At 40.2% G+C, this 16,631-nt stretch overlaps 1 protein-coding gene across 2 annotated transcripts in view; it reads right to left on the reverse strand.

Moving 5' to 3' along the window:
- The window catches only part of ATRNL1 (attractin like 1), a 454,480-nt gene that overhangs the window by 124,400 nt on the left and 313,449 nt on the right, over positions 1-16,631 (reverse strand). The window lies entirely within an intron of this gene.

Genomic DNA, 16,631 nt, shown 5'->3' on the forward strand with positions numbered 1-16,631 from the left:
AGTCATTTTTATTAACATCTGCTTCAGTCTCTCATTATTATTACTTAATAAAAAGTAACTGTTTAATAATTCATACAGCAATGATAAACAATACAAGACTAGATGATAAAAGGTACTATCCCTTCACCCTTCCCCACCCAGGAAAAACAACAACACTCAAAACTAGGGTGCCTATAATGTAAGATAAACCTTTAATTAACTTGGGAAATTAAAAGCAACTTTTATAAGGCAATCCTGGTAACAAGACATGCTCAGACGAGCACATAAGCACATAATAACAAAGAACAAGAAGCTATTTCAGGTATGTCACTGAATAGGCATTTACATGCAGTGCAAACGAAGCCCAAACTAAAATTTGTTAATGCTATTAACTAGATAAACAATACAGTCAAAGCAGTATAGCCCTGAATTCTACGTTTTATTATGTCTTTATTCAAATTGCAATACATATTGATTGTACAATGAGCACACTCGTAACTGTGAAAAGGCAACCAGCCACACTCTGAGAGGCCTGCCACCCTTACCAACGTGGCTGAGCTGCAGATCTAAATGCTAGTAATTAAAGGGCCCAGCCGCTGTGTTTCTTTGTATATCCTGGTCAACTGGCAATAGTTTTCCAAATACTTTTTCAAGATTTTCTGGAATCTCTGCAGAAGGTATCCTTTTACTAAAAACATAGAAAATAAAAAAAATTCCAGACACTTGGAATTCAGTGTCCTTGACATGGACTTAAAGGTATGTATGCACATAATAAACAAATATACATATATATATGTTTGCACAACTGCATGTGCCCTTTGGGTTTCCAGATGAAACACTTAAAACATAGGCAAACCCTAGCCAGTTTGGCTCAGTGGATCTAGAGCGTTGGCCTGCGGACTGAAGGGTCCCAGGTTCAATTTTGGCCAAGGGCACATGCCCGGGTTTCAGATTCAATCCCCAGTAGGGGGCATGCAGGAGGCAGCCGATCAATGATTCTCTCTCATCATTAATGTTTCTATCTCTCTCTCCCTCTCTGAAATCAATAAAGAAATATATGTAAAAAAAAAAAAAAGTAGGCAAATTCATGGTAACTCAGAAAAACAAAACAAAATTGGGAGTATTTTAACAACTTAAATTTTTTTCTGAAGATCTGGCTCCAGTGCTTATAAAAGAGACAGCTAAATTAAAGATGATTTAAAAAAAATTTTAATATTGAAGGAAAAAAAACCCAAATTCTAAGAATAGTCAATTGTAGCACTTACTATGTACTCGATACTACATAGTAAATGCTACAATATTATAGGAACTCATTTAATCCTCAGAGCAACCTGATAAGACAGATGTTATTATGATCCCCATTTTAAACATAAAGACAGAAATACAGAATTGAATTGTCCAAATTCCCACAGCTCTGAAGTGGCAGAACCAGAATTCAATCTTAGGCAACCTATTTCGAGAATATACTTTCTTAACCATTACATGATACTGCATAGCAAAATGTTTTATCGTAATCATTTAATTAAATAATGGCTTTTATATTAACGTTGGTCACTTTTGGGGATGGCGTAGCTTCTTGGTCAAATTTGCCTGAAGAATTAGGAAACTTCATAGAATTTTAAAAAACCTGTGCAGCTTAATTTATTCTGATGAATATTAGTGACTTGCAACTGTAGCGTGTATTTATTCTCGCTGGCCACCCCCACCTCTTTCATTTTATTAATTTCCTACAGGAAATTGCAAGTTAATAGAAAAAGCAGCCCTGGAACTGCCTCACATCCCATAGTTATTAATTAAAGCAAAATCTGGTTCAGTAACTGTGGATACTAAAAATATAGAGTTAAACAAAGCTGACTGCCTCTTGAAATGAAATTTCAACTTCAATAGTCTGTCTAAAAAATTTATGCATTAAAACCCATATCTCCCCTTAAAGAAATTCCCCTCGAAATTTTTAGTGAACAAAGAAACTCAATATTATCTGACTGTTTCTCCGCAAGACTTCAGAAGGGAAAGGAGTCTGAGAAACACCAAATAAATTACTCAAGTTTAAATACGTTTTTTAAAGGCAGTTAGTCACATCATTCTACTATATTGCCATCTACAGACTATTACCCACAATCAATAAAGCAAGAAACTGTATAAATGATCTTATTAATTTTATATAATAGTTAGTAAACTTTAAAAGGCCGTACTATAAAACTTTTAAATGTCTCAAGAGGTTTTTAGATCACACGGGGTAATTTATCATATGATGTGGCATAACTCGATAGGTAAGTGGATCTCATGCTGAGAAAATGCACAAAATTTCTGAATGGGAACATCCATTCCGTTGCCGAGTTTTCTTGTATGATAGGAGGTTATTATTGGGATGGTTTTTAGAGTCTGTGTCTGTGAAAGTCCCTGACAAACATGCCAGCTTTGTCTTGAAGCCACAGGCAGCCTGCGCACACACCCCCCTCCCACTGCTGGAGGAACCAGCGCCCTGTCAAGTTCAATTCCTCTTTAGTTCTGTCATGTTACTTAGAACTGAATTCCCTGATAATCTCCCAACACACAAAGTGGAGGCAGGTGGGTGATGCTGCCTTGGGGTGAATTACGTGGAAAAAGGGTGAGTGGTGAATGTCTGACTTAGAACAGCTAAAACATGAGCTGTAGGTAGTTCCGGATGATCTAACATTGTGTTATGTATTTATAAAATTGATAGAATCGTAAACTGAGGGAGAGAAGGGGACCTGTCGAAGCAACTCTAAGATGTAAAGACAGGGAAGAGGCGCAGCCCTGTTAAAAAACTGCAGCATCTTGAAACCAGCACAGTTCGCTCTCACAGGAGAGGGAAGCACCAAGAACGCCCGCAGGAGGTGGTTTCTGGGATTGGCAGCTTCCTGGAATCCAGGGGACAGGATGGGTTATTAGGATTGCAGGTTAGGCTGGCTGCACTGTCGGCCTGAGCATCCTTCTCTCTCATTTGTATGGAGATGGAGAATGTCTGGGTGTGGCGCCTGTCCCCCTTGAAAGTCCCTCCGAGATGTGCACAGGTTTTCCTGGGAGCTGTCCTGTACTGAACTCCATCTCACCCACCAACAAGCGCATAAAACACGCACGGAACTGGAACACTTTTAAAAAAGATTTAACCTATACTTTACTAGATTGACCTAGAAATTAACCCACAGTTACACTAACCTTCTTTAAAATAAACTGAGATATGTTCCCAAGATGTTGTAGAAAATAAATCCTTTGCATAGTGAATATTTTCAAGTTGACTCCCCTATAATTTCCATGTTTCCCACTTGGAGGATGTGTAGGAGGGAGGAACCTACCTCTACGATGTAATATCATAACCCACTCAAAAGCTTGGGCTTTCATTTCAAGGTTTCTGTGCTCCTGTGGTTTGTTTGTAGGTCCCAGGGAGACAGACGTTAGTCACAGGGACAATCAAACAATTGAGTTTCAAAGGCAGAGCACCTAGGGAGGAGCAGACGAACGGACTCAGCCCTGGGCACCTGTCTGCTGCTCTGTGTCTTGGACAAGCTGTTTAACCAACCTCTCTGACCTCAGCTCTGCTCCTGTCCAAAGTACGGGTGACAGTGGTACTGTGTTAATGATATGACATGCCATGCCGGTCACTTCAGGCTCCCACAGGGAATACCATAGACCGGGGTGGGGTGGGGGTGGGGGTTGGGGGGCTTCACTACAGACAGGCATTGCTCCCAGCCCTGGAGGCTGGAAGGCTGGGACCCAGTGCCAGCGGGTCAGCCCTGGGTGGGGGCCCTCTTCCATGTTTGCAGAAGGCGGGGTTCACGTGGCGGAGAGAGGTCATCGGTCTCATGTCTCTTCTTTTAGGGACACTAATCCCACCGACTCCACCCTTAAGACCTAATTACCTCCCAAAGGTTCTTCCTTCAAATATCAACACATGGGGATTAGGGCTCTGGCCTATGACCTGAGGGGGAGGGACCCAGCCATTCACACACACTCACCACAGCACCTGGCACATAGTAAAAATGGATTAAGTGTCAGCTACAGGAACCTGTCCCTTCACTTAAAATGCGCATCCATTATTAATGATCAAAAATGTATTTCATAGTTCATAACATCGCATTATATTTATACTTCTTGTCAAGGCCACGGCCCTAAGAGCCAAGGAGATGTCCCTAACTGGAGAAAAATGCAAGATATCAAACTGGAATTAGTGGGTGTGTACATACTGAAGCACACCCGTCCTGACCTCGCTCTGGGAAGGGTCTATTCAGATGTTAGTAATACGGTTACTATTTCCATAAAAGGAGAAAAATTACATGGCAAATGGTCTTATACTGAGAATCTCATGAGGATTCAAGCTGTAGTAAAGATTGTGCTTAATCAGAAAGGTATAGAAAAAGCTCATTCATTTAAAATGGAAAATTATGCCCAGTAAAACCCCTTCCATCTTTCTCATGGAAAGTGTACACCAGGGGAAACTAAAAACAGAGTGAGATTCTATTTGTTCTCATGAACAGTTTTATCTGCACGGTCCCATAATATCATAAATGTCGTCTCAGTGAAAATGTCGTCTGTGCTCATGTTTCAGCAATGGGTTAATTTACTTCTTTCCTTAATAACTATGGCTAGAGTCACGTGATCGCAATATATCACATCCTTCAGGAAAAAGATGATGCACCATTTAAAAATATTAACATATAAATTTCATTGTAAGAGGATTAGGTCCAAAGTAATCCTGCCAAATTAATTTAGGTAAGTATAGTAGGTAAATAAATCAGCATCCTTTTACTTTTAGAAAGCACTCTGAGCAATTTCAAGTCATTAAAAATACTTTTAGCCACCACGTTTTGCCTTTTAGTGCCGACTTAATGGTTACATGACAGCATTTCTACTACTCGCTGGATGGCTTTTAGGCCCTGCGAGCAGCATTTTAGAAAACTACAAAGAAAACTAAAATCAGGAGTCATTTTTGAACAAGTCTTCTAAATCTGTTCAATCAGAAATGACATCAATGTTGTCAGCTCTTATAAATTCTAATTCCATACATTCTTTTTTTTGCCAAACCTTCAGAGGGAGATGAACCCTGCCTACTAGTAAAAGGGTATAAAGAATAGGCAATGCATTCCAAAGGAGTAAGGAGTCCCTTGGTAGCTTTGGGAATAGTTTTACCTAGTTGCTGATTTATGAACTAGTCTTCTAGGCTTATGACTTAATTTCTCTTAAGTCTACAAATGTCTCACATAGATGAATGTCATTACGTTTCATATCTATTTAGATTAAAAGCCAAGTCCCAAAAGGCAAGACACAGTCAATTATTTTCATTTTATACCGTTACTATGAAATATGGCTGTTTTTAAAATGTACTTGCGGGGAATAAGAATTGTTCACCAACATATTCTAACGCGACTTTCAGGTGTCTGAATACCAGCGAGAAAATAATGTAATCTCAAAATGTGACTTCAAATGAATTCTTTTTATAATGATTTGTGTGTTTTTTTTGTTTTTTTACTGTTTTCTCTGATAGACATGATTAATTCTTTTTTCAATTCCTGTGCTAACTATTATAACCTTTTTTTTTTTTCATAGAAATTTATGATGTTTCAAGAGTCTACAGGATAAAAATAAGAGGCTGCTCTTTGCAGGGCAAAATTAGACCTCTAGTTTAACTTCATAATCCTGAGAGAAAATAGTGAATCTGACTCCCTTAAAATATTAACACACTAGGCTTTTGAAAGCCTGCTGTTGCTTTCCATCACGAGGGAGACAGCTTTAGTAGTCACTCAGAGGAGGGAGGGCAAAGACTTTCTTAGAGGGAGTTGAGGGTGGAGGTTCTGGCTTAAGACAGATCTTTCATTAGATGGGGGCTTGGTTGGGATTGGCTGAGGATTAATTTATAACAATTTAGGATTGGTGGACAGGCAAGGTGAGGATTTCCAAGTGCATCTTGGAGGTTAAGAAGCCATCTGATGTCATCTATTGAAAGTTGAGTAGTTTAATAGCCCTTTAAATGGATTTGTAAAATGTCCCAGAATGAAATAAGAAAGTTATTTGCAATTTTGAGCTTCCTGGGCAAGAGTTTTTTGAAATAGTAAAAATCATGTTGAGGAAGACAGCAGAGCAGTAAAATCACAGTAAGGAAGGAAACTGTAAAGTCATGTTAATGTAGACACTACAGCAGTGGTTCCCAACCTTTTTTTGGCCACGCCCCACCTAAGCATCTCTAAAATCCTGATGCCCCCTCTGCCTGTGACATATAATTCTTATTATTCAAAAAGTGAACTCCTATTCACATAGAGGAAGCTTTAAAGGCCATTAACTTGGTCTAAACAAGCTTCCAAAGAACATGGAATCCATGAAAGAGAAAAATAAAAGAACGAAAGGACAGTTGAAGTAGTGAGGAAGAAATTGTTTAAAAAAATAGTAATATGAAGTGGTATGAAAAAATAGAAAATAAAGTTTCAAAACATATAATAGAGAACTGAATTGCATATATATGTCAGGATATATACTTTTATACTGTACATGAGGCCCCTAGAACCATAAGAAATGCAAAAAAATCAGTTAGTAACTCATTCTCAAATTACCTCCCTTAAAAATCAAACTGCCCCCCCTGTGAGGCGTGTACCCCACATTGAGAACCACTGCACTAGACTGTGTCTGTGTAGATCATTTTGGTTCTTACCAATAGCATCCACAAATTGAATAATTGAGAGTTTAAAAAGTGAATCCTGGCTAACCACATAATTTGCATTTCAGAGAGTAATATTCCAACACCCTTAAGCAAATAAAGGACAGAATGGCTTATTAAACACAATTAGAAGCATAATAACCCACTAAAATTTCAGAACCTTCTGCACCAAAATTTTATTTCTCTATTCCTTTTACTGACATTTACTCTCTCTCCTTATTTGTTTCCTCTGTGGTGAAGTACCCTATGCTACCTTAAGGTTTTCCAAGTGGTTGTAAAGATTGTACTTCCTAGACTCTAGGACCTAGAGTACTTATAATTCCTCAAGTTTGAAGCAGGCAATCATTTAAAGTCCGACAAGACAGAGCGGGAACAACCTACCATCCCCAGATGTCCCAGCTACTCACTAATGGAAAATCCTTGGCATTAAAGCAGGAGAGGAAGGGCTTACCTTTTCCAGAGATAAGGACCAGACCTGGACTAGATGGATGGCAAGCCTTAGGTTCCGGTGCAGACAGTCTGCCATCTCCACCAAGAGCTGCAGAAGGGGGATGGGAGCCTGCCTCTGAGACAGGCCTGGGCGAGCCAAAGGCCTTTTATGTGTATTTTTAAAAAGAATAAAAAGTCACTGTCTTACCCCACTCAGCGGCGATGACAGAAAGACCACAGATTAGGTGGCTTACACACCATGCAGTTGTTTCCCACAGTCCTAAAGGCTGGGACATCTGAGACCAGGGTGCCTGCAGGGTAAGACAGGCTCTCTCCCTGGCTTGCAGGAGGCCGCCTTCTTGCTGTGTCCTGACACAGGTGGGTAGGGGTGGGGGGGTGGGGGGGGGGGGGGGAGACTTCCTGACCTCTGGTCTCTTCGTGTAAGGGCATTAATCCCCTCATGAGAACTCAGGCTTGCACTCAATTCTTACTTAAGTCTGCCACTTACTTAGATTTACAATCTTGGGCCAGGGACTTTTCTGTTCTTAGCATCAGATTCTTTACCAACAGCATAAAAATATCAGTACCTACAACCTTACAGGACACTCTAAGGATCAGGGATAAAGCATGTAATCTGCCTGACAGTATCTGGTATATAGTAAGGTCTTAGAAAATGATACAATAGAACCTTGCCATAATACAATCAATGGTGTCTGCTCAAGACTCAATGTCCCTCCACCACTCCCAGTTCATATGTTAAATCTCAATGCCCACTGTGTTAGGAGGAGGGGCCTTTGAGAGGTGATTAGTTCAAGAGGGTGAAGCCCTCCTAAACGGGATTAGTGCCCTTGTAAAAGAAATCCAGAGAGCACTCCAGTCCCCTAGAAGAGACCACAGAAGACAGGGATAGGGGGGCCCAGGGGATTGTCAAGGGCGGGGAAGAAAAAAAAGGACACATATGTAATACCCTTTGTAATACTTTAAGCAATAAAAAAAAAAAAAAAAAGAAGAAGACAGGGAAAAGTGTTATATAAGTAAGAATGAATGAACGAACAAATTTCCCAGGAATGATGCAAACAAATACAAGTTTGTTCCTGGGATAATAGGAACTAAAAGGCAACAAGGCCTGATATTTCAGAATAAAGCCTCATTTTTTGTTTCTGTTATGTAATACTTTATTCCAAACATCATTTATCTCCATTATATTAAGTTTCTTGCATTAACTATAATTTTAGGCATATATAGAGCTAATCCACTTATCTGTATTATGCAAATGCAGGAGGTAAGACCTCATTCTGATCACCTATAATTTTTGTTCCTAATAAGAATAAAAGCTGTGTATCTAACATTGTTGTTATTAACTTTATGATTTAAAAATAAATCAGTTCAAATTATCGGCAAATTGTATAGAGGAGGCTCAGCCACTGTGGAAAAAAACACACAAATTCATTCTGTGGTGCTCTTCCAGAAATACCCTCTTTCTGGCAAAACTATTTAAGATTTACCTTCCTCTCTGTAATAAGGCTCAGAAGACTTTACCCAGATCATTGATAACAGAGAACGCCTGGAATTACGTAAGTTCTGGGCTTTCAATTTGGATAAGGTTAATTAAACAAGCATTTATTGAGTTCCTGTCCTACCTCTATGTGTCAGATACTTTTTTAAGAGCTTAGAATGAAAAGATATAAAAAAATGTGGCCCCTTCCCCCACATGTCAAGTTAAAATATAGATGGAACAGACTGACGAATTTCAGAGGGAAGGCAGGGGATGAGGATAGGAGGGGAGTGATTAACTGGGGAACTTATATGCATATATGCATAACCCATGGACAGAGACAATAAAGTGGTGAAGGTCTGGGAGGGGCAGGTTTGGGTGGAGGGGGTCAATGGGGAAAAAATCCCACACAAACAAACAAAGGGGACATCTGTAATACTTTCAAATATTTATATATATTTATTTATACAAACACACACACACATATATAAAATTATCTTATCTCCTCTCCCTTGCCATTAGGTGGGGCAGAGCAAGGGGAGGTGTCCAAACCAGGGGAAGAAGGGAAGGCACAGTGTGCCAGGGTGTGAGAAGTCCCAGTGGAGTGAGGGGATCCTCTGTACCCAGTTGGACATCCCTCTCACAATCCGGGACCACTGGCTCCTAACTGCTCACCTGCCTGCCAGCCTGATCGCCCTCTAACCGCTCCCCTGCCAGCCTGACTGATGCCCAATGGCTCCCCTGCTGGCCTGATTGCCCCCAATTGCCCTCCCCTGCCAGCACCCAGAGAGTTTCTTAAGTGGAGGCACAGCTACTTCAGATAAGTGTGTAATGTTGAATTAGGCCACTCGGAGTCCAGATGCATAAGTTACTTCAAATAAACATTTTTGGGGTGTGTGTGAAAATTTAGGTCTCTGATATTGAGAGGAAAGGACTATTGCTTTAAAATAATGACACCTATTTCAAATATTGTAATGAAAGTATGAAAAAAAAACCCTCACATATAAAGGCTGAAAAAATGTTATTTTACTTTGAAGACAGTGATAACTGAAAATAACAGGTTTCTTTTAGGCCACATCCTAAAAAGGTAGCTGCTTTTTCATGTCTTAGGCCTATACAAAGGTCTTAAAAGACCCCTGATCCTGCCTTCTGAAGATTTTAGGTTAACACGTTTGTCTTAAAAACTGTAAAGTGCCTATTTTTTTTTTTTTAAATAGGCAGGAGACTATGCTTCTTTTCAGGAACCATGCGCTGATGTATGCATTGGGAGACAAGGGGTGCTCGTGGCAATGGCACTCGCAAACAGCACTAGAAGAAAATTTTGACCTGTACGTTTTCTATAAATTATATTATTATTTTTTAAAGGATCATGTGTTGCTAGGGCTGAGCTTTCTTGCACATTCCGAATACACCAGATACTATTCCCAAATCCAAGTGGTCACCTTCTTCATAACTGCCTCATTAACTGATAGTTGTCTAGCTGGTCAACACCGCTCAAAGGCAACATTATAATCAATTTCATTATGTTTTTTTGTCTTTCATCAATAAAGCATTTTTTTCCCAAATAGCTTTATTGAAATACAATTCACATACCATAAAATCCATCCATTTAAAATGTATGTGCATAGTTCAGAGGTTTTTAGTGTATTCAAAGTTGTGCAGCCATCATTACAATCTAATGTTAGGACACTTTTATCACTTCCCCCCAAAATACCATACCCATTAGCAGTCATTCTTCGTTTCCATCCTTACTGATTTTATTTTTACAACTTACTTCATTTTCTACAGAGATAGGGAGTGCTGCACATAGTAGGTTGTCGATAAATGTTTGATGAACAAATGAAGTGCCAGCTGACTGATAGCACAGCTGTTTATGACTGGCATCTTTCTGCTTCGTTTCCCATCTGCTACTTTCTATACTTTCATAAAAAAAAATAGTGACCTGCAAGCACCTTGTTCTAAAATAAAAGACGTTTTCAGCTTATTGAAAATTAGTTTATAAAATCCATGGTAGTTGTGTCATCTTTATTGTGGTCTCACAGAATGTGGATGATGAGCTGCTATTATGTCAATATGTTTTGGAAAGGGCTGAGGTCACTTTAACACAGATAATAACAATCAGCATTGTTGAACTCACCACCTTTGCCACATTAGCAACCTACCATTAACTTTTATGATGGTAGACTAAATAAAATTCTTCAAATGCAGGACAACCATTACATGATTGAGCTGGCGACAAACACAAAAGAAGGTACTTCCTCCAATGTAACCTTACGACAAAAAAGTAGTAGGAGCACAGGTTATGCATAACCATACAATTACTTTTTTATAATCTATATTTTATTTTCATTGGAGGCTGTCAAGATCTTCTTTTCACAGGCAATTCAATGCAGAACTCTCAAAAATGGTCACGTTATTATTTTGTGGGCATGGTGAAAAAAACATTTCAGCCTCCACTTTAAAGTAGCTCCTCAAAATTTTAGGACTTACATGGATATAGTCAGTTATATAACGGTATTTTTCCAAACACTACTTATTTTTAAATGTTTGGCAGGAATGAGTCTCAAAGAAATGGACTAATTAGCCACAGAAAATAGGTACAATTTCTAGAAAGAATAATTTTGGTATAAATACGTTTCTGAAACTGAAAATTGATTCTTCAATTATAGTTTTTGAAGTGTGGTGCTTTTGTGTGTGTTTTAGCCTATTTAAACGTGGGTTTATTAAACAGAGGCTATTATAATTGCAGCCATCACTTCAAATCCTGTTATTTGAGTGAGGAAATAAATGCAAAAATATTGAAGTTAATAAAAAGGAAAAGTAAATAAAAAATTACATTTTTTCATATAGGACCTTCAATTTTTTTTTCCATTCCCAAAGGAGTGCCTCAACTATGTATGGTTATGCTGTTGAACAACAGCTTTTGTTTCTGGTAAAATGCTGCCAAGGCACAGAGAAGGAAGGACACTGGTGAAAGCTACAGGGAAGTTAGTTTAGATATAGACTGCTACACTAACTGCTTGGAGAGGTAAAGTTGCAACGCTCTCAATGGAAAATTTAGATGCTTCATCTAATCGATGTTGGCAGTGCAGTGATTGCCGAATCTAAGAATTCATTTCAGAGGCCAGTGACACAGTGATTGCAGCTATTGTAGACTCAAATTATGGCTGAATGATACATCTAATTCTAACAACATAAAAAGAAAATGAGCGCTGTTCTCTGGACAGCATACTGTACGAAAGAAAGGTGGACACTGTTCCACTGAAAACTCTGCAGAAGAGAATAACAGTAACTTCAACTCCATGAGGACGAAGGACACTTGCAAATAGGCAGAGGTCCCAATGATGATGAAGTCTCATTTGCATAACCTCTGATTACACATTTTGATTGTATATGAAATGATTGGGCACATTATCAAAACAAAATGGGATCATCTGTGAAGCAGTGTGCTTGCCGGACTCTTTGGAATATATCGAAATGAAAATTGTGGCTTGTCCATGTGATAACCCTGAGCAAAGCAAAATCACTTTGAAGATTGGGCCGGAGAATAAAGAGAATTTGGCTGTCAAGACCAGCCTGAGCTTTCCTGCTACTATAATCGGAAACAACTATCAGAAACTCTATAACCACTTATGTTTGTTTCAGGAATGAAAAAAAAGAAAATAAAGAAATTACCTGCCATTTTCACAATAAGTACTTTGGATTTTGAGGGGTGAATTATTTTCACTAAAATTAGATCGCCTTGCCTGGCCATTGTGGCTCAGTGGTTGAATGTTGATCCATGAACAAGGAGGTCAAAGTTTGATTCCTGGTCAAGGCACAAGCCCGGGCTGTGGGCTTGATCCCCAGTAGGAGCATGCAGGAGGCAGCCTATAGATGATTCTCTCTCATCATTGATGTTTCCATCTCTCTCTCTCTCCCTACCTCTCTCGAAATTAACAAAAACATATTTAAAAAATTAGGTTATCTTGGTCAGTTGATTTTGACCTAAGTAAAAAATGAAGATTGTCCTGTTAAGGAGATTGGGAAAGAATCTGAACATCTAGCTAGGGTAACTATCAGAGGTTGAAATAAAGGCCAAACTAGGGGATAAAATTTGGGTGGATGTGGGACTTTGGGGGTGAAATAGATACAGCTGAGATAGCTGGTGAAAGAAGAGGCAAGTTGGTTAAGCTAAGAATGGGTTTCAGAAATTCACCGGTACAAAAAAAATGCTGGTATCTTGGTCTGTTATTTTAACAACTAGAGGCCTGGTGCACAAAATTCGTGCACAGGGCGGGGGTGGGAGGGTCCCCTTAGCCTGGCCTGCTGCACCCTCTCACAATCTGGGACATCCCTCTTACAATCCAGGACCACTGGCTCCTAACTGCTCGCCTTCCTGCCTGATGGCCCCTATCCACTCTGCCTGCCTGCCTGATTGCCCCTAACTGCTCACCTGCCTGCCTGATCACTCCTAACCACCCACCTGCCTGCCTCATCGCCCCTAACTGCCTCTGCCTGCCTGCCTGATTGCCCCTAACCACTCCCTGGGGGGTGGGGCCAGCTGGGGTGAGGGGCCATGGTCATTCTGCTCGTTCCACTGTTTTGGTTGCTGGGCTTTTATTATATAGAATAATAAGTAAATTATGTATTATTATTAGTATATGCATACATAGTTGTTAAAATATAAAGAAATGTAATTAAAACAAAGAAATGTAAGGCAACGATTAGCAAAAAGTCAAGACAGTGGTTACCTCTGGTAAAAACACATGGGGAGTTTCTCATTCCTTAACACTTTAAGCGCCCAGTCAGTCACCGGCGACTGACACTATACTTCCCATCTGGAAGACAAAACAGGCTGGGCGCTTAACGTGTTAACCTGGGTAGTTCTAATACAGGTGTTTGCTCTAAATTCTACATACATGTTTATGCACTCTCTTGGATGAATGATCTCTTTCACAAATAAGATGAGAATGCACATGTAAGATGATGATGGGTGCTATAAAGGAAAGTAACGCAGGGAAGGGTGTGTGAGGACACGGGGAAGGGGAAATAGTATGTTAAATGGGCAGACTTGGCACAGACTCACTGCAAAGGTGAGTTTTGAAGGAAGACTCGAAGTAGGCGAAGGAGTGAACTACGCAGAACTCTGGGAAGAAGAGATTTCCTTCCGGGAAGAGGAAACCGAAAGTAAATGACTCTGAGCAGGAACATGTCCTAAAACAGTTTTCTTAAAGTGATGGTGGTTACTAGTAGTCACCTGACACAGAGTTGGAGCTTCACTGATAGATTCTACTTCTTTGGGCTGCTTGTTACAAGTCAAATAAATTGCACTTGGTTGGGAGGCGGTGGCCTAAGAGAGACCGTGTCCAGCTGAAAACCCCCTAACATTTACTTTTTAAAATTCTAATGGCCTTTCTACATGAAGTGTGAAATATATGTGAGGTGAGAACCTGAGAGTAAAGAAAATAGGTGCCTTTCATTTTTTTCTACTTTAAACTTATTAAAATAAATTAGAAGTAGTAAATGAAATACTACCTTAAGCATGGAATTTCTAAAAACAGATCCAGGCTAGGTCTCTCTAACACCAACATATTCCGTTAAAACAAAATAAAAAATAGGTTACAAGTTTTTACAGCTAAACGAGGTCGAGTATTTCATTTTCCCTCCCTCTTTTCCACCCTCACCCAATTTGAATAATGTACCTCTAGTGGAATATGTTTAACTGAGCTACTATTTTGCCACTGTTTAAGAACAGTTAGCTGAAATACAACAGTGGGAGGAGTGCCTGCAGAGGCCTGGACATCAGGAGGAAAAATTCAGCACTCGCGCCTTTTAAATCTGGAAGGTTGCCACCTGTATGGGGTCAGACCCTTCCTGTGGCAGCTTTGGGAAATGGAAATGGGACCGGTGGGCAGAAGTTACAACGAGGAAGTCAATTCAAAAAGGATGCTCCTTCAAATGATGAGGATTTTGGGGGGAAACTAACAAAGCTGCTTTGAGAATCACTGAATTCACTGTTAGGTAGAGAGTGGATAGTTGCCATCTCAAACCACACCTTCTGTGCTTTAAAATCAATTTGAAAAATGTAGGGCACACTATAGGGTTAAGCCTCGCACTGACCTGTTGGCAAAGCCACAAACAAGTCCCACCTTAGAGGGCACAGTCCTCTTAGCATAATTAGGCTTGACCTTGTGATGCTCCCTAGATCTTATCTGGGCAGCTGATGGGCTGAGGGAGGTGCAGCAAGTGCTGCCAAAACAAGTGAAATTCACAAGAACATTGTAACTATGGTGACCGACCACTACCTTGTTTACCTCTGGCTATAAAATAAAGGCTCAGCTTGCCTCTGGATCTCTCTCTCTTTGTGGCCTCAGCCAGGCACAGGAAGATCCACCTAGACCCAGCTTATTCTCTTTGTCATTTCTTCATCCTTCACCGCCCTCACTCAAGCTTTCGAACCCTTGGCTGAGCAGGCTCAGCACCGGAAAATACACAAGTATACACAAACATACAGGTGAAATGTTTTGGAAGAAATGAAAGGAAAGCAACTCTTTCATGGAATGAAAATGACTTTTTCCTCTGCCTAGCAGGAGTGTTTACACCACCTTGTCTGCTGCTTCTTTATCTGTTGGGCAATGAATGCCCTTAATCCTCCCTCTGTATTATCCTCCCATCATTGCTAATTAAAAAAATAACCCCTCAGTTGTGTATTTATTTTGGACAGTCTCCTGGATTTTAATCTTCAACTGTGCTGCAGTTGCATTAGTTTTGACTTTTACTTCCAGGTAAATGTTTTCCATAGTCCTGGACATTTCTCCCTGGCTGTCAAGGCAGGAGGTCCCGGCTCATGTACATGAAAGAAATGATGGAAAAACACAGGGTAGGGTGAAGAGATTTAAAAATAGGGGAAAATGATGAAGATATTTTTCTCCCAGCTGAATCATTCACTCTTCTGGCATTCTTGTTCTATTTTATGGAAACTTTGACCTTAGCCTCCTTAGCATTTCCAGGCAACTTGAACCCTTTCAGCGGTAATACCTGCTGTGGGCGGAGCTCCCCAGCTATTATCACCACCAAGGCAAGCACCTTGTAATTTGTGCCGCTCACAAAGAAGATGTCACTGAAAAGTGACAGGAGAGGGACTGATTCAGGTCTTTTCATTTCTCTTGACAGACTTAATATTTTCAGGTATTTAAAAGAACAATATTCTCAACACTTTCATTTTCTTGTTACTCGAGAGCTAAATGGTTTGACTTGCTGTCAGATAAAACCAGTTGTCCTATTTCTCCCCCTGCACATTTACATGGAGTCACTAGTTTAAGAGTAGGTAACAAAGGACACAGTCAGAAGCCTAAGCAGGGCATACAATCTGCAGGGATCTCAACAATGAAACCAGCTCACCCACTAAAGGTGAATCCTCGCAAACAGTAGACTGAGGGTCTGTCACCCCAAGAGCTGGTCTGGTACAGTTGAGAAGCGACCAAAGATGAAGGGATGTCCTCCCAGGACCCTTTCGTTTACAACATGTGAAAAGTGGGTGCTGACAGCACACAGCATCAAAAATTGCTACTGCAGAAAGAATTTCACAATATATTAGTTCCGGAAAGGAAAGAACTTTGGAAGATTATAGTGATCCTGACTTGGGTATACGTTCAAGTCCAAGTTTTTTGGCAGGTAATTGTTGGCAAGGGGGAGACTGCCCCAAGTGCAGCCCTCGGCCAGAGGCAGAAAGGCTGTTCTGACAGCCCCCTCAGTGCAGGTAGGTCTAGTTCATGGTTTGTTTTACTGCCTCTCATTATGATACGGCCGGATGCATGAAGTCTCCTATCACTTTCCAGAGACTGGTTTTCTGCCCAGCAGACACTGCTACCATTTTTGTGGGTACAATTTTCCCTTCTGTAATTAGTCGTGGGCATTACTAATTGCTTGTGTAATTACCTGCTTGAGGATGCCAGTAATCTCCGTGCCCCCACACAAGCATATGCCATTGGCTAATTAGACCTTCAAGTAGGCAACTAGAAATATAATTAGCCATTGGAGAGAACAATTAGTTGTGCCATCAATTTTTCACCCATAAAG

The sequence above is a fragment of the Myotis yumanensis genome, unplaced genomic scaffold (genome assembly GCF_028538775.1).
Source record: "Myotis yumanensis isolate MYYU_CA2020_CCGP unplaced genomic scaffold, mMyoYum1.0.hap1 SCAF_13, whole genome shotgun sequence".
Taxonomy (NCBI): Eukaryota; Metazoa; Chordata; class Mammalia; order Chiroptera; family Vespertilionidae; genus Myotis; species Myotis yumanensis.